Source organism: Bos grunniens, chromosome 2, assembly GCF_055505025.1.
Source record: "Bos grunniens cultivar Pamir isolate PY7600 chromosome 2, Bosgru_T2T1.0, whole genome shotgun sequence".
NCBI lineage: Eukaryota > Metazoa > Chordata > Mammalia > Artiodactyla > Bovidae > Bos > Bos grunniens.
The window spans coordinates 25,308,483-25,330,911 of NC_141166.1; the positions used below are offsets into that span (position 1 = coordinate 25,308,483).

Consider the following 22,429-nt stretch of genomic DNA (forward strand, 5'->3'; position numbering starts at 1 on the left):
TCAGTTCTGCCAGGCTTGTGTTAGTCACTGTCTCCCAGTGTGAAATTATCTGGTAGCTGGTGTACTCAAGGTTCATTTACTGGGTTTGAAATTAGCCTTCAGAATAGTGCTTTATGCTCTTTGTTTAGAGAATAAATGATGTTCATTTTGTGATTATGAAACACATAATCATAGGAGATTTGGAAAGTAAAGAAAAAAAAGATAATCATCAGTATTAAATACCATTTATACTATTTTTAAAATATTTTCTTCTAGTGTGTATTATGTGTGGATGGTGTGTAATATTTTAAAGTTGAATCATATAGAAATTAGTCTTTATGTTTTAATGGCTGTATGACACTCCTTTTTAGAAATTATTTACTAGTTTTCAAACTGTTTTGGAAAACTCTCTTGACAGTATAAAATTGATGAAACAAGCATTATTCTCAAAACATGAGCTACACAGTGAAATTAATAAAGTAGCATATTAAAATATTCCCATACTTCTCAGTTTTGCAGTCTCTGCCTAAAAAGACTCAATATCTTTTCTGCTGATAAAATTTATGCTGAAGATTTGAAAAACTCTTACTGTAAAAAGCAAAAAGAAAAGAAAGCATATGTATTTCTTGTAATTTATTTAGACAGCTGCCACTGGATGATAAGCTAACATTTTAAATGGGTTTTACACAATGATCTGATTAGAACTAAAAATGTTAGTATTTCTACCATTTCACATCAAGCTTAAACTACTTACAGATGCTTATGTAAGAGAGAAAAAAGAAAAGGAAAAACAATTTCTGATCCTGAGAATTAGGAGAAATGCAGAAACACACACATACATTAGTGATTAATTATTAGTGATTAATAACCACAGCATGTGATTATTTCTGTCCAGAGGTGTATACTAAAATCATGAGCAATGTTAATGTGACATAGGCAAACTATTAACCTTTTACTGTTGTTGTTATTCCATTGCTAAGTCATGTCCAACTCTTTGCAACCCCATGGACTGCAGCCTGTCAGGTTCTTCGGTCCATGGGGTTCTCAGCAGGAATACTGGGAGGGTTGCCATTTCCTTCTCCAGAGGATCTTCCTGGACCAGGAATCGAACGTGCATCTCCTGCAGTGGCAGGTGGATTCTTTACCACTGAGCCACAAGGGAAGCCTGATCTTTTACTGTAGACATCTTTAAAGCCTTTAGCTCCTCTTCCTACTTCTTTTTTTTTTTTTCTCTTCCTACTTCTAGAAAGGGTTATCAGTTGCCTTATTTTGCTATAAGGACAAATGAGAGATTTGAGCAGAGATGGTTGGAAAATGAGATTTTGGTGAGGTTTTTCTTTGGATTGCGTGCTGTAATTTCCTTCTACCTTTGCTTCCCACCTAAACCATATCTCTAGTAAAGATCTACATTATAACTAGAAGCTTTAGGATTCCAGTAGTTTTTCTTAGGGATGCCTTGATGTACTGAGATGACCTCGAAGCAAGAGCAAGTGCTTTCTTCCTACAATACTTTTTGAAATGTGGCTGGTTGAAAATTTCCAGTAAATGAGTAATTCTGTCCCCTGGGAATGGTGCAGTGAAGTTTAAAAAGAAATCAGGAGTAAAACTACTGACTGAGCAGTTAGAAAATTGAAAAGTCAGTGTCTTTATTTGGGCACGGCTGCTGCTCACTTAAAATCTTTACTTTGGATCCATTATCTGTAAAATGATGAAAATAGTCTTTGAAACTTACTTTGCCTGGATTTTTTGGTGTGCATTCAATGGGAAAATATTTCTAATCGCTTTGCAGAGTAGCAGGTGCTCAAAAGTGCAAATGTTTATAACTGTATACAATTAAGACTTTCTACTGTTAGTATTTCCCAGTTGAGATCTTTTTACTTCTCTGATGGTCTACTACTAAGATTTCTTTTAAAGTCTGCTACTCATAAATTGGACCAGAGATGTCCTGACTAAATATCTTCTGTCAGCAACCCCCTTCCCCTCATCCAAGCTCCATTGCCACCCTGTGCCACACCCAGAGAGGTTGACTCAAGTGGTCTGTATCAGTGGACTCTCAGTCTTCTCTTCTGCGTCTCTGCTTTTCTGGAAGCACTGGCAAGAGACCAGAGGGCGGAAGAAGAGTGAGGGGACAGTTTTCAGTCCCTGCTTTCTTCTGGCTGGTTTTTGTGGGCTGACTCTGTCTCTTCTTCAAAGAACAGTCCTGTCTGGGGGCATCTCCATACAATCTCTCTTTCCAGGGTCATTTGCTGCTTCCTCCATTTGCCCCTTCAGACGTGTTTGCCACACCTCTCTCTTAGTAGCCCTGAGGCAAACTTCACTGTATCTTGTTTCCTTAAAGCCCCCCCATCCCTTTTTAAATAGTCCCTTTATTAAATCTCCTCAAATTACTCCGTTTAAACATATCCCTTGTGTTCCTTCCCAAACCCTGAGTGGTCTCACTGTCAAATGTATTTATATCTCCACCTGCTTTTGCTCCCCTAATCTTTCATCATCAATTCCTCCAACCAGAGTTCATATTGTTTTCCAGCCAGTGTTCTGGTTTCAGTTCCCAAAAGGACAATTTTATAGTCATTTTGTAATGGGGAAGTTTATGCTTTTCTTCCTTATTATTCAGAAGTCTACAAGGGAAAAGCCGTAAAGGTTGAACCCCAAATATGAAACATGACACATATGCAAATAATTGAAAATGTCCTCCCCAAAACACATACCCACATCCCTCCTGTTACTTCTCCACACCCATTCTTATTAGTATAACACACACACACACACACACACCTGATTCAAAGTAGGTGACAGGCCCATAACAGTAGTGTCAGGAAGTCAGAACCTTAGTTTTTAAGGAATAGATAAGTCTACTGCCTAATCAGCTCTTCCAAATTTCTCAGAAAATAAGAACCCTGCCAACCTTGTGTTCAAGTACGTAGTCCGGAGTACGCAGGGAGGAGGGTGCAAGACAGGAAGAAAGCAGTGGATGCCACTTGTTTGTGGCTATCCATGGAATGCCTCCTAGAAATTTTCAGAAATAACTAGACAGAACAGTTTTGCCTTTAGGGATTTGGATTGTCTGCAAAAGCAGAAGAGGCTTGAATGAGTGAGTGAAGTTGTTCAGTAGTGTCTGACTCTTTGTAACTCCATGGACTGCCAGGCTCCTTTATCATGGGCTTTTCTAGGCAAGAGTACTGGAATGGGTTGCCATCTCCTTCTGCAAGAAGAGGGTTAACACTATAAAAATATCATCTTTCCAAAGAACCAAGAAAACACAGGTTATATAAATTTGAGATGGCAGAAGAAAAACAACAAGAGTAAAAGGAAAAAGAGCATGAACCCTCAGCACCAATGAACCTTCAGAAAGGAGGTGGGAGAACTGTTCTGTGATAGTTTGTATGATAGGGTGAAGAGAGGGCACATGTTTTCTCCAGAGCTCACTAATGAATCATTTTTAGGCTTAGGAGACCCTGGTCAGACTCTCTGGATGATTTAATGATGAGTCTATTGTTATTTAATGTTTTAATTACATTTTCAAAGAGTACAAAAGTTCGTCTTTTTTAAAAGGCCAAGGGTACACAGAATGTCTCCAACACAATTACAAAGAAGACAAAATGGGACTATTTTTAAAGCCCTAGAAAGAAAACAAGTTAATAAAGATCTTGAATTGTTCTGTTAAAACTCCAGGATATCATTTTTTCAGTTAACAGAAGAATAGAAGACTGATCACCATCAATCTTTATTCTACCTGGTAAATGGGAATTAAAAAACCAAAATGATGTTCCAACTATCAAACAGGAAAAAGCCCCAACAAATAAACAGACATATAAAGTGTCAGTGTGATTGAGAATGGGAGTAATACTCTGTTTTCATACTCAGAATTTAAAGCCAGTTATTAAATGACAACCCACTCAGTATTCTTATCTGGAGAACCCCACGGACAGAGGAACCTGGTGGACTACAGTCCATGGGGTCTCGAAGAGTTGGATACAACTTAGTGAGTGAACACAAACAAACTCATCATGATGTTCTCAAAATCCTTGAGTTTCTTTGACTCATGTGTGTTTCACATTGTCTCCCTCTATCTATATGGATATCCCGTATTGTATATTGTACTCTAATCAGAGTTGACTCTGTGGTCATTGCTTACTGTTGACTTCAGCCAAATATCCTTACCTCTAAGCCCACCTCAAAATATCCCCAAATAGAGTCTCTGTGCCATAAATTCCATTTGTAAACACTAACACCTTGGGCTAAGGACTGTATTTTCAAAAGTTCTCAATTCTGTTGCCCTGTTGAAGCTCAGCAGCATTTTACTCTTAAAAAAATCACTGACATAAGTTAATGACGGAACTGGAGCTCCGTGACTTTCTTTCTCTCCGAGCCCTCGTCTCCACTGCCTTACATCCACAGAACTCCTTTGGCTCACAACTTGAAAATCACTTCATTGAGCCACTGAAGTATTGACTTCCCACATTGTCCAAAGACATGAAGCTATAACACAACAGATAAATGCATTGGGAATTAGAGACCAAAAAATAGGTAGTAATATCCAGAAGAAAACTGGTATTTTTAAGCTTTCCTAACATATGCCAGGTATCATGCTACTCACCTTATATATAATCTCATTTATTCTTAACCTCATCAGACAGGGATTTTTATTTCCATTTTCCTAGTAAAGAAAACAAACTCTGGAGATTTTGGTAAACAGCCCAAAAGGCCTCAACTGGTAACTAAGCAACTAGAAATTGAGCCCAGGTCTATACACCAAAGCCTATGTTCTTTCTTTAGCGCCCTCTGATTTCGCAAAGACTTTGCTATTATTTCTGGAGATTTCAAAAAAATATATTCAGATTTTTTTTATCTTTATTTTTTTATTATTATTATTTTTTTACTTTACAATTAATTTCATGTCAGAGGATATTCTTATGTGATTTATTAAGTAGTTAACTAAAAATGGAAATTTTTGATTTGAATTTGTATAAGACTTTATAAATATTCAATTCAGATTGGTCCATAATTAACTCTTTCAAAAAATAATACTTTAGGATTCAATGTATCAGTTTTAGTTCAGGAAACAGGGTACCAGTCAAGAGTGTGACTTGTATTCCGGATCTCAGTCTGTCACGTGCAGCTTGTATGATAATGGATCAGTAACTAAACCTAAACCTTAGTTTTGTGTTTGAAAATTGAAGAGTTGGGCCACACTAGAAGAATTTCTTGAAGCTGTGTGACCCTGATTTGTGACTGTAAGTGAAGTGGGAGCCACAGTACTGCTTCTGAAATCCAATAAATGACTTTCAATAAATCCAGTGCTTGTTTAGGATAACATCAGAAAAGTCAAGGCAATGGTGCATGAACAAAAATACATTTATTTTGTTAGTCTTTTATATGTATCCAGTAGAATACAAATCCCATATTAATTTGATTTATAGCATCATTTGTTTTTAAATACATAGTAAAGCTTTTCATTAAAAGATAGAAATTTTGTATGGCTCCTTTATATCTTTGACTCCTAATCCCATCCGACTTCCCATAAACAATTTTATCCCAAATAAATATATTTGCCCCTAGAAACATTTTATTGATTATTATATAAACTTCCCCTTTGATAACAATATGGATGTAAGTGAAATTTAATTTTTCCAATGGTTCTTTCTAAGGTTCTGAGTGGCAATTTTTTTCTTCTAGATTGAATTGTCATTATAACTACTAGAAATAGACTATTGATCAAAACAACATAATCATATCATAAAATTTGATATTTTTAAGCATAAATTTTTACTCTAAATGTATTTACACTAATGAGATATATATATATATATACACATATATACATGAGACAATTTCCCAATTAGTTCATGTATTTGTGAATGAGAACTGCTTAATTACAGAATAAAATTGTAGTTCAGCATCAGTATTATTTCTATTTTTCATTTTTAGGAACACAAGCCCAGATAAAGGTTGTTCTCAAAAATATGTAGCTGAGAAAGGAAGTTTTATTAGAGTAATTTCATCCATTTCTTTAACATTCATCATAGTTCCATGCTAAAAATCACACGGTGATATCTCATCAAAAATTGCTTTTGTATTCAATGAATTGGTAGCTCAGACTGCCCCACCCTTGTTTGTTGAAATTTTTCCAATTTTTAACTATTTCAACAAACAAGCGTGGGGCAGTCTGAGTTACCAATTCATTGAATACTAGATGCTTGGGGCTGGTGCACTGGGAAGACCCAGAGGGATGGTATGGGGAGGGAGAAGGGAGGAGGGTTCAGGATGGGGAACACGTGTATACCTGTGGCAGATTCATGTTGATATATGGTAAAACCAATACAATATTGTACAGTTAAAAAATAAAATAAAATAAATTTAAAAAAATTGGAAACAATTTTAAATGCAGAATTATTTGTTATCCATTTTTGGAGTCATTTCTCAGTTTGTCACAAAAGCTTTACTAAGCTTTGTAAAATGACTATTAAATATATTCATAACCAGGAGAGATATCCAAATATTAGCATCTAAGTCGCTTCAGTTGTGTCCAACTCTGTGCGACCCCATAGACGGCAGCCCATCAGGCTCCCCTGTCCCTGGGATTCTCCAGGCAAAAACACTGGAGTGGGTTGCCATCTCCTTCTCCAATGCATGAAAGTGAAAAGTGAAAATGAAGTCGCTCAGTCGTGTCTGACTCTTCAGTGAACCCATGGACTGCAGCCCACCAGGCTCCTCCGTCCATGGGATTTTCCAGGCAAGAGTACTGGAGTGGGGTGCCATTGCCTTCTCCAACAGTAAGATATACAGTCAACCAATCCAACTGAACTAGATGCTGACCTCAGTGGGAGAACAGGTTCTCACAGACACCTAACTGTGCAGGGTATTGATCTTACAGTTTCTGGATCATGACATCTTAAAGTTCCAGGTCCCAGGGGAAGGCCGGGATAGATTCACTTTAGGATTCAGGGACATAAATACTTAACAACCAATAATAAAATATGTCAATATTTTAACAAAAGAATGATTCCTGTTCTGCTTTCCTTCAAGAACACACTCTTTTATCACAATGTACTTCGAAAAGGTGGAGAAAATTGAAATGGTACATTTCACCTTTGCCAGTACAATATTTTTTTTGCAAGATATAACAACTGATTCTAATGTTACAAAGTGTCATTTAATATAATCTCAGATCCACATTGCAACTTAACTTTTTAAAACTATTTTTTATTGGAGTATAGTTGATTTACAGTGCTGTGTTAGTTTCTGCTATCTAGCAAATGGAATCAGCTACATATATATAAAACCTCTCTTTTAGATTCTCTTCCCATATAGGTCATTACAGAGTACTTAGTAGAGTTCCCTGTGCTGTACTACTACAGGTAGTCAGGTAGCGTGTGCATGCATGCTCAGTCATATCCGACTCTTTGCGACCCCATGAACTGTAACCCACCAGGCTCCTCTGTCCAGGGCAATTCCCAGGCAAGAATATTGGAGTGAGTTGCCATTCCCTTCTCCAGGGGATCTTCGCTACTCAGATTGAGCCTGCATCTTCTGCGTCTCCTGCATTGCAGGTGGATCCTTTACTGATGAGCCATCAGGGAAGCCCATAAGTGGGTACTAGTTTCTTATTATCTATTTTAATAGTGTGTATATTTTTGGTTAAACACTTGTCTTGCTCTGTTTTACAGATATTTTCAGCATAACTTTGGAGCTACTGCTTTAGCTCATTCAATTTATAGACAATATCCATCATCTAACCTAATTGAAAAAGCCAATCCTAATTATCAGCAAAATCAGACTAATTTTTTTGGGAGGCAGGAAATGTTTAACCTTCTCTTTTCAATTTAAATGACTGCATAGAGATGTGTTCCCATGATGTCCATCTCATTTCTTAACACTAATTTTAATACTAATGGATAAAACATGGCACCCCATTAAAATAAGGCACAGTGCCCTTCAGAGCTTTTCACCAATTGTCTTTGTCTTTGCTCCATTCAAAAGGGAGCCTCTCCCCAGAGGACACATTATGTAGCAATAGCCAGGGAATGTGAGAAGAGAGGTTATTAGAGGACAGTACCAGCATTCCTGGCTTCTCTTTCTTAAGTGTATGTGAATTCTGGATATGTCAACATGAATCAAGTTATCCCATATCTAACTCCATGCTTTGCACTTAAAAGAATCAAGTGTAAGTCAAGGAAAAACACAAAGCTGGACATCAATATTTCAGATTGTCCAATTTAGGGGGGGTCTGAAAGTTTGTACATCTAAAAGTACAATGTAATTGCTGAAAACATGCTGGATGGATGGGAGGTAAGGCTTTCTTTTGAAAAGTGGCAGGAAGGAGACTATGAAAAGGGAAGGTGAGAAAGGAGAGACCACCAGATATTTTGATCATCACAAACTTCTGTCCTATTTTGGGATACAAGTTAGGGATCTGGAAGGGCTTCCTCAGTGAGTCAGTGGTAGAATCTGCCTGCAATGCAGGAGACACAGGAAACACAGGTTTGATCCCTGGTTCAGGAAGATCCCCTGGAGAAGGAAATGGCTACCCACTGACAGTATTCTTGCTTGGGAAATCCCATGGACAGAGGAAACTGGTGGGCTAATAGTCCATGGGATCACAAAGAGTCAGACACCAGTGAGCACATTTGAAGCAGTTCAGTTCAGTTCAGTCTCTCAGTCATGTCCGACTCTTTGCGACCCCATGAATCACAGCACACCAGGCTTCCCTGTCCATCCCCAACTCCCAGAATTCACTCAAACTCATGTCCATCGAGTTGATGATGCCATCCAGCCATCTCATCCTTTGTCATCCCCTTCTCCTCCTGCCCCCAATCCCTCCCAGCATCAGAGTCTTTTCCAATGACTCAACTCTTCCCATGAGGTGGCCAAAGTATTGGAGTTTCAGCCTTGGCATCAGTCCTTCCAATGAACACCCAAGGCTGATCTCCTTCATAATGGACTGGTTGGATCTCCTTTCAGTCCAAGGGATTCTCAACAGTCTTCTTCAACACCACAGTTCAAAAGCATCAATTCTTCAGCGCTCAGCTTTCTTCACAGTCCAATTCTCACATCCATACATGACCACTGGAGAAACCATAGCCTTGATTAGACGGACCTTTGTTGACAAAGTAATATCTCTGCTTTTCAATATGCTATCTAGGTTGGTCATAACTTTCCTTGAAGCAGTTAGGGATCTGGAAATTCCTTATTCATGCTTTGATAACTCTTGTGAAGTTTCAGGGTACCTCTTGGGGTATGGGGATCCCAGTTTGAAGGCTTATAGACTAGTTGATTTTTACAGTATTCCTTTTTGGGGTCATGTTTTAGATTTTCTCTGATGTGATCATAACTGAAAAATCAGAGCAAAAATTCCATCAAGGGCAACATCAGCCAACATAGACTATCATGCACGTGTAGACTTATACTATTGATATATCACCAGTTGGAATGCTGCTGTGAATTGCTTTCAGTGTGGAGATAAGTTTTCTCTGGGCCATTCCCACACTCCCTCTTAACTTCCCTCAGGAACATATTTGTCGGGTGCTGGTGAAGGTAACCATAGCCTCTGGAATGAGCAGAACAAAGCTCTATGCCAACTGTAGTAATAAGATGGGCCTCCTGATATTCTGGATCAGACATAGAAATGTGTAGAGGATGCTATGAGGCTGTAAGTCTGTGAGCCTAGTCTAGCAGGAGATATCAAAGCCGGAGACTGTCCTAAGTCCTGAAGGATGAGTAAAAGACTTACCCGGATGATAGACATGGAGATGGCAAAAGATAGGATTGTGTGTGTGTGTGTGTGTGTGTGTGTGTGTGTGAATAAGTAATATTATGCAGCACTGTGTAAATAACCACAGCATATGCCAGAGAAGGCTAGAGTAGGTCTATTTTATTCCTGGCCTCACAAATTCAGTAAACCTTGACTGGGTCACTAAGGTACTAGGTCAAAAATTTGACTTCATCAAAATAATTTTATTTCATGAAATCTAAGAAGCAATTAATTTCAGACATGTTAAAACATGAAAAAGGAAAAAGGAACCATGTATGATTTGGCAGTTCAGTTGGAGATAATAAACTCTGGCTGTTTGATTTATTACAATCCATCTCATGAGAAAGAGATAAATCAGATGGTAGATATAGAGACTTTTCTAGGAATGGCAAGGCCATGCCCACATCCCAGGAGGTTCCACCTTGCTGTCTTTCTTGATAAGGAAATATCTGGGAAATTCTATCAGGCATCAGAAGATTGCTAAGTGATTGAAAGCTAGAGCAAAGGGGTTTAGTTTATCTTGACCATAGTTGGCATCTTCAACAACAGATAATACAGTATTTGATGCATTTGCTTTATTTTACTCCTGGAGACCTCATTCTAACAGCTGGAATGTCTGCATCTGAGTGATCCATCAGTTTAGTTCAGTTGCTCAGTCATGTCCAACGCTCTGTGACCCCACAGACTGCAGCATGCCAGGCTTCCCTGTCCATAGCCAACTCCTTGAGCTTGCTCAAACTCATGTCCATCAAGTCGATGATACCATCCAACCATCGCATCCTTTGTCATCCCCTTCTCCTCCTGCCTTCAATATTCCCCAGTATCAAAGTCTTTTCTAATAAGTCAGTTCTTCACATCAGGTGGTCAAAGTATTGGAGTTTCAGCTTCAGCATCAGTCCTTCCAATGAATATTCAGGACTGATTTTCTTTAGGATTGAATGGTTGGATCTCCTTGCAGTCCAAGGGACTCTCAAGAGTCTTCTCCAACACCACAGTACAAAGGCATCAATTATTTGGCACTCAGCTTTCTTTATAGTCCAAATCTCACATCCATGCATGACTACTGGAGAAACCATAGCTTTGACTAGATGGACCTTTGTTGGTAAAGTAATGTCTCTGCTTTTTAATATGCTGTCTAGGAATATATGTATACATGTAGCTGATTCACTTTGCTGTACAGCATAAAATAACACATTGCAAAGCAACTATACTCTAATAAAAAGTAATTTTAAAATGACGTTTGTACTTAAGAGCATCGTTAATTCTTATTTAGCAAGGGACAAAACAAAAAGACCTAAATGACTCACATGTAAACTCTATGGAAAATAACAGAATACCATAAAATGGATGGATCTATAAATGTCTATTACCAGGAGTAGTTAGAATCAAGCTTTCTCCCACTCAAGGGGATGATTATGTTAGCAAAACTCTTCTGTTAAAAGCAGGACATGTCCCCCCTTTTAATCTTTCTCCTCCATAAAGCTCCAATTACATTGGTTTCTGATATGATTCTTTTTGGGGTTTCATTTCATTTTTATTTATGTGATTCTTCAAGCTCTTCAATGTATGTTTTTAATTTGCTTGACTTTCAGACAGAAAAGAATCTATCAAGGGGAATGAAAAACAAGATCAACACTTCTTTCTTGCCAGGTAGCCTCTTGGCTGTGTCCTGCAAGGCTTGACAGTATTTGGGGATGGTTTGTGGAGCAGGTGGTAAGTGTGTATATATTACGTCAATGTTAGTCCAGGCTTCCAGCAAGAGGCAGAGTGTAAGGGTGCTATTTATGTACTGGCAATTTTAAAAGGACGAAAGCCTACAGAAGACTGAAAACAATATTTTTCAATAAGCAGGTTAGAACCAGAAGCAATTCAGATTGTTGAAGGTAAAGTAACATTTTGTTCCAAATTATTAGTCAAAAATGATTTTTTTGAAAAAAGTTCATGAAATAAAACACAAGTCTGACCAGTTTTCAAATACAAGCAAAACAAAACAAAACTTTCTTGGCCTTATCACAAACTTTGGCTCCTTTCAATTCAGTTCAGTTCAGTTCATTTGCTCAGTCGTGTCCGACTCTTTACGACCCCATGAATCGCAGCGCGCCAGGCCTCCCTGTCCATTACCAACTCCCAGAGTCCACCCAAACCCATGTGCATCAAGTTGGTGATACCATCCAACCATCTCATCCTCTGTCATCCCCTTTTTCTCCTGCCTTCAATCTTTCCCAGCATCAGGGTCTTTTCCAGTGAGTCAGCTCTTTGCATCAGGTGGCCAAAGTACTGGAGTTTCAGCTTCAACATCAGTCCTTCCAATGAACACCCAGGACTGATCTCCTTTAGGACATACTGGTTGGATCTCCTTGCAGTCCAAGGGACTCTCAAGAGTCTTCTCCAGCACTGCAGTTCAAAAGCATCAATTCTTCGGCGCTCAGCTTTCTTTATAGTCCAACTCTCACATCCATACATGACCACTGGAAAAACCACAGCCTTGACTAGATGGACCTTTGTTGGCAAAGTAATGTCTCTGCTTTTGAATATGCTATCTAGGTTGGTCATAACTGGCTCCTTACTTAATTTCTAATAATACAGAAAATTGGAACCATTTTGAGTAAAGAAAACACTTTTTTTTTCTCTTAAAAGACTAAAATGTGTTTTATGGGTTTCTATGAAAATGGTAATTCAGACGTCATCTCCTTCCATTTTACCAGAATTTTTTGAAAAAGTTAATTAAATTTACTATTACTGGTCATAATATGACCAACTCACAGAGTTACTTTGAGCATAAAGTTAAATAGCAAAAATAATTCCTGGCAAGTACTGAATGCTAATTATGTGTCAGGGGCAGTCCTAAGTACTTCACATGGATAATTCTTCATATTAACTTCACTAGGTTAATTTAGCATGTTTGAGGGTAAATAGTTCACCCAAAGCCACACAGCTAGCAAGTGTTTGGATCAGAATTGGAAGCAGACAGCCTGGCTTCAGAACCCGTGCTCTTTGACAGCTCTGTTGTGTGGCATGGTGCTCTGTGTTCAGGAGGTTGTTCTTGTTCAGTTACTTAGTCGTGCCCAACTCTTTGCAACCCCATGGACTGCAGCACACCAGGCTTCACTGTCATTCACCATCTCCTGGAGTTTGCTCAAACTCATGTCCATTGAGTTGGTGATGCCATCCAACCATCTTATCCTCTGCAACCAGGAGGTACTTGGGGCCATTGGCTCCCTTCCTCCCTATTGATAGAGCTATGACAGCAGCTCTACAGATGCTAGCTTTCAGAGGCATGATGACAGCATCTTGAAGAAGAAATGTCCTCTCTCCTCTGAGTTTCATAGACCCAAAGCCTGTTCTGAAGGAAAGAGATTTCCCTAAGCCATTATCCATATGGACCAGGGCTGGTTAGGCAGGAGAGGAGAGCTGGCCAGAATAGCAGTAGCACCAAGAAGCTGCTGTTTCCTGAGGCTGCCTGTGCTAATACAAAACAGAGCAGGATATGTCACAGGACAGAGCGGACCAGCAAGCCACCTGGAGTTCTGGAAGGCTGGGAAGCAATTGGAGGTGAAAAAGCAATACCTTATCCAGCCATGATGCAGTTGAGATTGAAAAAAAAAAAAAGTTTACTCTCAGTGAACTTCTCTTTAGTTTAAATTGTGCTATGTTTTTAATCAGGATATAGTTGCCTCACAACATTGTGTTACTTTCTGCTATACAATGAAGTGAACCCACAATATGTAGACATATATCCCCTCCCTCTTGGACCTTCCTCCCACCCCGCCCTTCATCCCAGCCACCTAGTTCATCACAGAGCACTGAGCTGAGCCTCCTGTGCTACACGGCAGGTTCCCAGTAGCTATCTATTCTATACATGGTAATGTATATGTGGGGGCTTCCCTGGTAGCTCGGCTGGTAAAGAATCTGCCTACAATGCCGGAGACCCTGGTTTGATTCCTGGGTCAGGAAAATCCCCTGGAGAAGGGATAGGCTACCCACTCCACTGAATATATAGTGGCTTCCCAGATGGCTCTATTGGTAAAGAATCTGCCTGCCAATTCAGGAGACATGACAGATGCAGGTTTGATTCCAGGGTGGGGAAGATCCCCTGGAGGAGGGCATGGCAATCCACTCCAGTATTCTTGCCTGGAAAATTTATGGACAGAGGAGCCTGGTGGGCTATGGTCCTCAGTGTCACAAAAAATTGAACACGACTGAGGTGACAGCACTCACACACACACACAGTGTATATATGTCAATCCCAATCTCTCAATTCATCCCACCTACCCCTACCCTGTAAACCTCCCCCCAACTCTTGTCCACACATCTGTTCTCTACATCTTTGTCTATATTCCTGCCCTGTGAAAGAAAACAAAAATCAAAACTATAATCTGTAGTAAAATGACCCTTATTTAGCCAAAGTATTTTTTCTTAAAAAAATAAAATTGTACTATTTTTGATTTTTAGAAATTTTATATTTTCAGTTGTCTTGATCACTGAGTCTTTTTCGTGCAATGAGAGTACCTCACCTAGTCCCAGCTCTGACCCTGCTCTGGTTGCCTGGTGACCTGGATTTATGCCGATCCTTCAACATAGCTGTCTGGTCTTGAGTAAACTCTTTGACATGTGTTCTGATCTATGTAATGGACATAAAACTCTTTCCACAACAGAGGGATTTAGTGATAATCAAAGGAGCTGGCATGACACTTAGTCATAATCAAAAGTGCTCTAAGCTTGATAAATGTGGGTGAGAGGGAAGTACTGCAGAAATTCATTACTCTCTTTATATTTACAGCAAAAATTAGTGATGCCCCAACTGGATCACTGGTGACAGAGAAGAACGAGGAAACACCCCACTGAAAAGAGATCAGGCCCTCAGGTGAGGAGCATCTAGAAGGAAAACTTGTTGCCTCTTCCATCTGCCCTGGCAAAAGTGGAGACCCTGGGCAGGGGCTCCTGCTTCAGGCTTAACATCTTCCTTCTCTCACTTATAGTTTGCGTATATTATCCAGGCACATTTCTAAGGCCTTGGATCCCAAACCTTTAAAGGAGCCAGACTCTACCAAGTGAAAATTTTGACAAAAATTTAAGTCCTGACCCACTGTCCTTGTGTTGCTGCACTTATGGCTGAAAGCATCAGCCACCAGATGTTTCTTCTCACCCATTTCAATCCAGTCTCTCAGAACTGGGTGTGTGTGTGTGTGTGTATGCACGCACGCACACTCATGTTCAAAGAGTCATGTCCAACTCTTTGTGCCCCATGGATTGTAGTACATCAGGCTCCTCTCTCCATGGAGCTTCCCAGGCAAAAATACTGGAGTGGATTGCCATGTCCTCTTCCAGGGGGTCTTCCTGACCCAGGGGTCAAACCTGCATCTCCTACATTGGCAGTGGAAACCTAAATCCCCATTTATTATAGGACTTAATGCAGGCTCTCACATCTACTTTCCTGGAAAACTATAGGAAAAGACCTTGTGGACAGGGGCAGAAAAAAATCAAACTGGGCAAAAAAAGTTCTGAAGGGGCAAAATAATGTCTACCACCATCATAGTATTTCCAGATTATTCTGAGATGACTTGTGCAAAAAGCACAAGCTTTTAAAAATCAAATAACACCACATCCATTTTGATGTATTTGTCCTAAATATACCAAATTTAGTTTTTAAATAAATGTCCCCCAAGTTTGAGCAATTTAGTCCCCTTCTCTATAATTATGATGTTGAAATGGAAGCCAAAGGAAGGGTTGATGAATTTCATATGGATGGAGAAAGCTTGTGCACAAGAGTCAAGGGTCTTAGAACAAACCAGAGACTTGCCATGTGGCTGAAGGAAGAGTCTATTAAGCAGATCTTCACTTGGAGGCTTGTTTATGCTGCTATGTTTACAACCAGTGGAACTACTTGATTGTGTTAAAAATTATTGAGCATGTTTCCTCAGACCTTCACATGGTGTACAAGCACCTATTCACTTGCCTAATTAGTCCTTTACCCACTTTAATGTGTCAGATCATTTAACCATTCAAGACTAAGCCAAGTGGGAAAGAAACTCTTAAGTTATACTTCCAAGTGAACCTTTCTTATGCAGTATTCCTCTGTCAAGGACTGCATTGGTAACTCTTCCAGCTGATATTTCTGTATTTCAGCTACATCCTGCAGACCCGACACCAAGGCTGTGCTCCTGTTAGAAATGATGCATTTTGTTTTTAATGCATTGATCTTTTCCTGTGTACAATCAATAAACATATTGTTAGAAAAATGAATCACATGTCTCTCCATCTTCAGGAAGTGCTTCAGGATTAGCCTTCACTAATATCATACAGCTAATGACAACAGATAAGGGGGAAAGGGAGTGAACTTATTCACGATAGGATAAAGATACCAGATAAACAAGCAAGCAGCTCTTCCCAAGACCAACTAGATGGATTTTCCAGGGTCCTCCTGGCTGCAGAGATTTTCCTGAAATATGCATATATGAGAACAAACAGAGAGTGAGCTGGCAGATTCCAAGCATCTGATTGTAAGCTCCTTGATGTAAAGTGTTTTGCTTTAGCACAGGAGAAACGGATCAGGCTGTAGAACATTTTCTAAGATTCCTAAGGTGTTTATATTGGACCTGCTCTTGTAGCTTAGCTACAGTCAATTACAGTATTATCCAAACCTCTTCAACTCCAGACTTCTAACCATCATTATGAACCCTCCATCAAGTGAACAAAGAATAAATATATACCTCTGCTTAGTCTTCTTCATTCAGTCATTTCCGAAAAACATATTGAGTGCCTACTCAAGTTAGTAATCTACTGCTTTGTAACAGATAATCCATTTGCAGCCAGTTAAGCTCACCAGTGCTTTTCTCCTCATGCGGACCCAGTATGGGACTGCTGCAAACAGTAGCCTGTTGCCTGCATAAGTTGCCCTAAAAGAACATGGAGACAGCTTTTGCCAGTGGACATTCATGCCCAGCATGCTGTCCCCAGTCTACCCTCCAGACAGGTGTGCAGGTTGCCTTTGGAAAGTCCCAAGACCCAGTGGCAAGGGCCCACGTTGGCCAAATCATAACGTCCATCCACACCAAGCTGTAGAACAAGAAGCGTGTGATTGAGGCCCACCAGACAGGGCCAAGTTCAAGTTTCCTGGCCGCCAGAAGACCCACATGTGCAAGAAATGGGGATTTACTAAGTTTAATGCTGATGAATTTGGAAACAAGGTGTCAAGAAAGTGGCTCATTCTGGATGACTGTAAGGTCAAATGCACCCCTAATCATGCCTCCTGGACAAATGTTGGGCCCTGCACTCATGAAAACCTTGGCGCTCAAGGTTTAAGAGCCCCTCCTTACTTATGCTCACTAATAAATCCTACTTTCCTATCAAAAAAGAGAATCCACACCTGATGGCTTAAAGCAATACACAATGATTATCTCACATTTTCTTTGGGTCAGATATCTGGACATAGTTTACCTGGGTCCTCTGCTTCTGGATCTCTCACAGGCTGTACAGAAGGGGTCTTGGAGCTACAATCATCTCAAGGCTTGACTAGGGAAGGATGCACTTCCAGGCTCACGTGGTTGTTGGCATTCCCAAGTTCCTTGCAGACTGTTGTCCAGAAGCCAGCCTTGATTCCTAGTTTCATGGGCTTCTCCAATATGGCAGCCTGTTCAATGAAGATGTAAGCCAAGGAAACAAGAGAGAGAGAGTCTGCTAGCAAGACACAGGGGGTCAAAATTTTGTGTAACTCAATTATAAATGTGACATCCCAATTTTTTGTCCATATACTATTCTCAGAAGAGAGGCATTAACTAGTTTCTTCCCACATTCAAGGGTAGGGAATTACACAAAGGGGTAAATACTAAGATGGGTATCCCTGGAAGCCAGGTCAGAAGTCACCAACCACACTTCTCTGTGGCAGGCTCTGTGCCTTGTGAAGAAGATATAGTGATAAACCAGAAAAATAAGGCTCACTCCCTCCTGAAGCATTGTCTGGGTTTGAGATACTGAATCATGAAACTCCGGGTTGTTGTTGATTTGCTAACTCATGTCTGACTCTTTATAATCCCATGGACAGCAGCATGCCAGGCCTCCCTGTATTCACTATCTCTTAGAGTTTGCTCAGACTCATGTCCACTGAGTCAGTGATGCCGTCCAACCATCTCATCCTCTGTTGCCCCTTCTCCTCCTGCCCTCAACCTTTCCCAGCATCAGGGTCTTTTCCAATGAGTTGTCTCTTCGCATCAAGTGGCCAAAGTATTGGAGCTTCAGCTTCAGCATCAGTCCTTCCAAAGAATATTCAGGGTTGATTTCCTTTAGGATTGACTGGTTTCATCTCCTTGCTGTCCAAGGGACTCTTGAGAGTCATCTCCAGCACCACAGTTCAAACTCTAAGAGATATCTATAATATGGAGATGGGACAAAACAGGAGAGTACAGAGCTTCAACCATGTTTTCTCAGAGGTCCTTAGAGGTCAAGTGGATGAATGAGAAGTGGGTCTCTGAAAATTTCTTTAGAACTCACTAGGGTAATATAGATGGAGTATGTGGTTGCTAATAGGCAGTAATGAAAAAGCACAAAAAATTTCCTCTAATAAAACTCCTGCTTCAAGTCTCTTACAAGAGGAAAATATCTTTCATGCCTTTCATGTCTTACTTACAAATGTGTTCTAATGCAACTATTTCTGGAACAAGTTATAGATTGTCACATGGATAAACTAAAGCACAAAACATTTGGATATCAGATTCTTCATGAAAGTAATTTGATAGGGGAGATTCCTGCCATGGTGGGGAATAGGAAGAACAAGGGGAACTGGCAGTAATTTTCCTCATTACTTCAGAGAGTAGCCCCTCCTTGAAAAATAGGGAGAACAATAGTACTTTATGTGACTGGCAGAATAACAACCTTACAAAGATATGCACACCCTAATATCCAGATTTTGTGACTGTGTTACTTAACATGGCAAAAGGGACTTTTCAGATGTGATTAAGATTATGAGGCTTGAGAACGAAGTTGTGCCATTTGCGGGATGTGGATGGGCCTAGAGACTCTCATACAGAGTGAAGTGAGTCAAAAAGAGAAAAACAGTTATCGTATGTTAACACATGTATATGTATATGGAACCTAGAAAAATGGTACTGATGATCTTATTTGCAAAGCAGAAATAGAGACATAGACATAGATATCAAACATATGGTAAAAGGGGAAAGTGTGGTGGTGGGATGAATTGAGAGACTGAGATTGGCATACATACACTGTTGATACTATGTGTAAAATAGATAACTGGTGAGAACCTACTGTACAGCACAGGGAATTATACTCAGTGCTCTATGGTTACCTAAATGGAAAGGAAATCCAAAAAAGAAAGGATATATGTATATGTACAGCTTGCTTCCCTGGTAGTTCAGTTGGTTAAAAATCCGCCTGAAACGCAGGAGAGCCCGGTTAGATTCCTGAGTCTGGAAGATCCTCTGGAGAAGGGATAGACTACTCACTCCAGAATCCTTGGGCTTTCCTGCTGGCTCAGATGGTAAAGAATCCATCTGCAATGCAGGAGATCTGGGTTCTATCCCTGGGTTGGGAAGATCCTCTGGAGGAGGGCATGCCAACCTCCTCCAGTATTCTTGCTTGGAGAATCCCATGGACAGAAGAGCCTGGCAGACTACAGTCCATGGGGTCGCAAAGAGTTAGACATGACTGAGCAACTACTCACAGCTCAGCATTCACTTTGCCATACAGTGTAAACTAACACAACTTTGTGAAGCAAGTATACTCCAAGAAAAATTAATTTAGGAAAGAAAAAGATTATGAACCTTGAAATGGGATGGTTATCCTGGATTAGCTATGTGGATACCGTGTAGTCACACAAGTCTTTAAAAGGGAAGAGCAGAATGAGAAATACAAAGAAAGAAGAAGGCAGGAGAGATTCAAAGCCCGAAGATAAGAGGACAAGGGCAAGAATCAAGGAATCTGGGTGGCCTCTGGCAGCTGGAAACATTCTTAAGCCAAAAGCCAGCAAGGACATGGAAACCTCAGTCCTGCCTGCAACTGAAGACAATCCTGCCAAAACCCGAATGAGTGAGGAAATGGATTCTCCCCCAGAGCCCTCAGAAAGAATGCAGCCCTGTAGACCCTGTGATTTTAGCCCTGTGAGATCCGACTCAGACTTTGACCTTCAGAACCGTAAGATAATAAATCTGTGCTGTTTTAAGCTAAGTTTGTGGTAATTCATCATGACGGCAAAAGAAAATTAATATCCTTACTCATTGGATTGTTATAAGGACTCATATCATGAATATATGTTGAGAGTACTGGAAATGTATCTGGCACACAGCAAGCAAGCACTATGCACGTGTTTTCCATTATTATGACCCTGCAACCTGGGCGTTCTTAGCTGATGGATGGAAAAACATGGCCCAGCCGGGGTAAAAAAAGGCTTAAGGAATGTCTCCACATACTGTTTATTTCCAAATAAATCTCCTTTAATGATCACATATGTCATGTAATAAGCCGCAGGTTCCTGATGCCAGAGCCTGAAAGGAAGGTGACCAGTGAACGATATTTTTAATATGACCCAGCAAACTGAATAAAAGGGCCATTGACCTCTTAAGATCTAACATTCTTTTTTGTCATTCTAGTAAAGTAGTTTTCTCTGGATTTAGAATAAAACATTTAGCATGGAAATAAGACTTGAAGGATATGCCAAACCTAAAAACAAATCTATTTCATGATATGTGTTCATCTGATTATATTATCAGAATACCTTTTTTTTCTCCCTCTTTTTGTGTTTATTCACCACCATATGCCCAGTGCTTGCATTGCCAACACCAGCTACAGACTTGCTCACTGATGGAGGTGGAATTGCTGGAAGAAATATTAGGGTTATTTTTTTTACCCTACTTCTCCTTCCTTTTTAAAATTTATTTATTTCAATTGGAAGATAATTTCTTTACAATATTGTGTTGGTTTCTGCCATACATTAACATAAATCAGCCGTCGGTATACATATGTCCCCTCCCTGGTGGTTCAATGGTAAAGTATCTCATTGCCAATGCAGGAGACACAGGTTTGATCCCTGTTGCTGGGACTATCCCCTGGAGAAGGAAATGGTAATCCACTCCAGTATTCTTGCCTGGGAAATCCCATGGACAGAGGAGTCGAGTGGTCTATAGTCCATGGAGTCGCAAAAGAGTCAGACATGACTTAGCAACTAAACAACAACGTATCTTTCTAATCAGATTCATACTTAATTAACAAACACTTAAGATTAAGAAACTTGAAGGTAGTAAAGGAAACCAAGATCTTCAGAACTAGTCCTATCATAAGGGAGTTTATCAACTAGTGGAGATATTAAAATGCATGCCAAAGTATAACACTCAGTATAGGATAATTCATGATAAGACGGTGGTCTCAAAGTGTGGGATATTTACTCTGTGGCATGCAGGGTGATCCCAGGCCATGCAAGAACAGAGCACTAAATTACAATGAATCCAGAAAGCCTCTCTGCTTTCCATCTATTTGACTAGCTTCTGAAGAAAGTTTCATTTTCATTCTAGGGTGCCTTCAACATTCTTCTCACACTTGGTTTGTCTCCCTCTGCACCACCCAGGGAAGAAGCCCCAGGCTTGAGAGGCCCAGGCTGGCCCCGCATAGCTAAAATTTAATTACATTGTTTGGCTCCTGCTATATTTATTTCCATGGATACCTTCTGTTTATGGCAAGTGAAACACTTTTCTATTTTCGGTAGTGGTTTAATGTTTTCTTTTTAAAATTACTTCACTTAAAGTTTTAAAAAGTGAATCCAATTTCAATTTGTTGGAAGTGAATACTGCCCCAGATGGTTCATTGATATGGCAACAATTATCAAAGTGTTATAAGAATAACTAAAGTTTTGGATAATAAAATGGAGTGTGTGGTAAAGGCATGGATATAATATTTGAGAGGAGGGAGTCACTATAGGCCACTTGATTGATCGGGTTCTGAGAGGCCATGAGACAGGAAGTGGAGTTTGTTGCTGGGTAGTAAGAGAGGAGTTGTTGTTGTTGTTTAGTTGCCAAGTCATGACTGACTCTTTGCAACCCCATGACCCGTAGCCCATCAGGCTCCTCTGTCCATTGGATTTCCCAGGCAAGAATACTGGAGTGAGTTGTCATTTCCTCCTCCAGAGGATCTTTCAGACCCAGGGTTCAAACCCACGTCTCTTGCATCAGCAGGTGGATTCTTTACCACTGAGCCACCAGAGGAGTCCAAGAGAGGAATAGAGTTTGCTAAGGTTGAAGATATGATGTAGAGATGCAGGGGTGGGAAGCTTGAACCAAAGCAGAATGACCTCAGAAGACAGTGATCAGGGCATTTCTACTAAAGTAAAGGTGTGTGTGTGGTGGGGAGGGGGTGATGTCATGACAGGTGAACCTTAAGAGGGTTGTAGAAAACCTTTCATTACAAGCTCTCCTCCATTGCATCATCTGAAAATTGCTTCCTGCATCTCTCCAGGAGCTGACTGAGAACTAGTTCCCAGGTGCCCTGTGATAATGAAATATAAGGAGGCCCTTCCTACACTTTGGGCTCCTGTGTCCCTGCATTGATGTGGTTGTTGTGTCTCTTTCATGCACCTCAAACCTTCTGCTGCACAATCCATCAATAAAGGCTATGGGGCCCTCCAATGTGTTAACACCAACATTCACTTGATTTATGTACCATCTGGACGATTTGCAATGAGGAGATAACAGGTATCTC

The 22,429-nt window shown here is 40.1% G+C and overlaps 1 pseudogene; it reads left to right on the forward strand.

The window, feature by feature from the left end:
- Window positions 1–16,533: 16,533 nt before the first annotated feature.
- Window positions 16,534–16,648, forward strand: LOC147377773 (small nucleolar RNA SNORA70; annotated as a pseudogene).
- The last annotated feature ends 5,781 nt before the right edge of the window (window positions 16,649–22,429 follow it).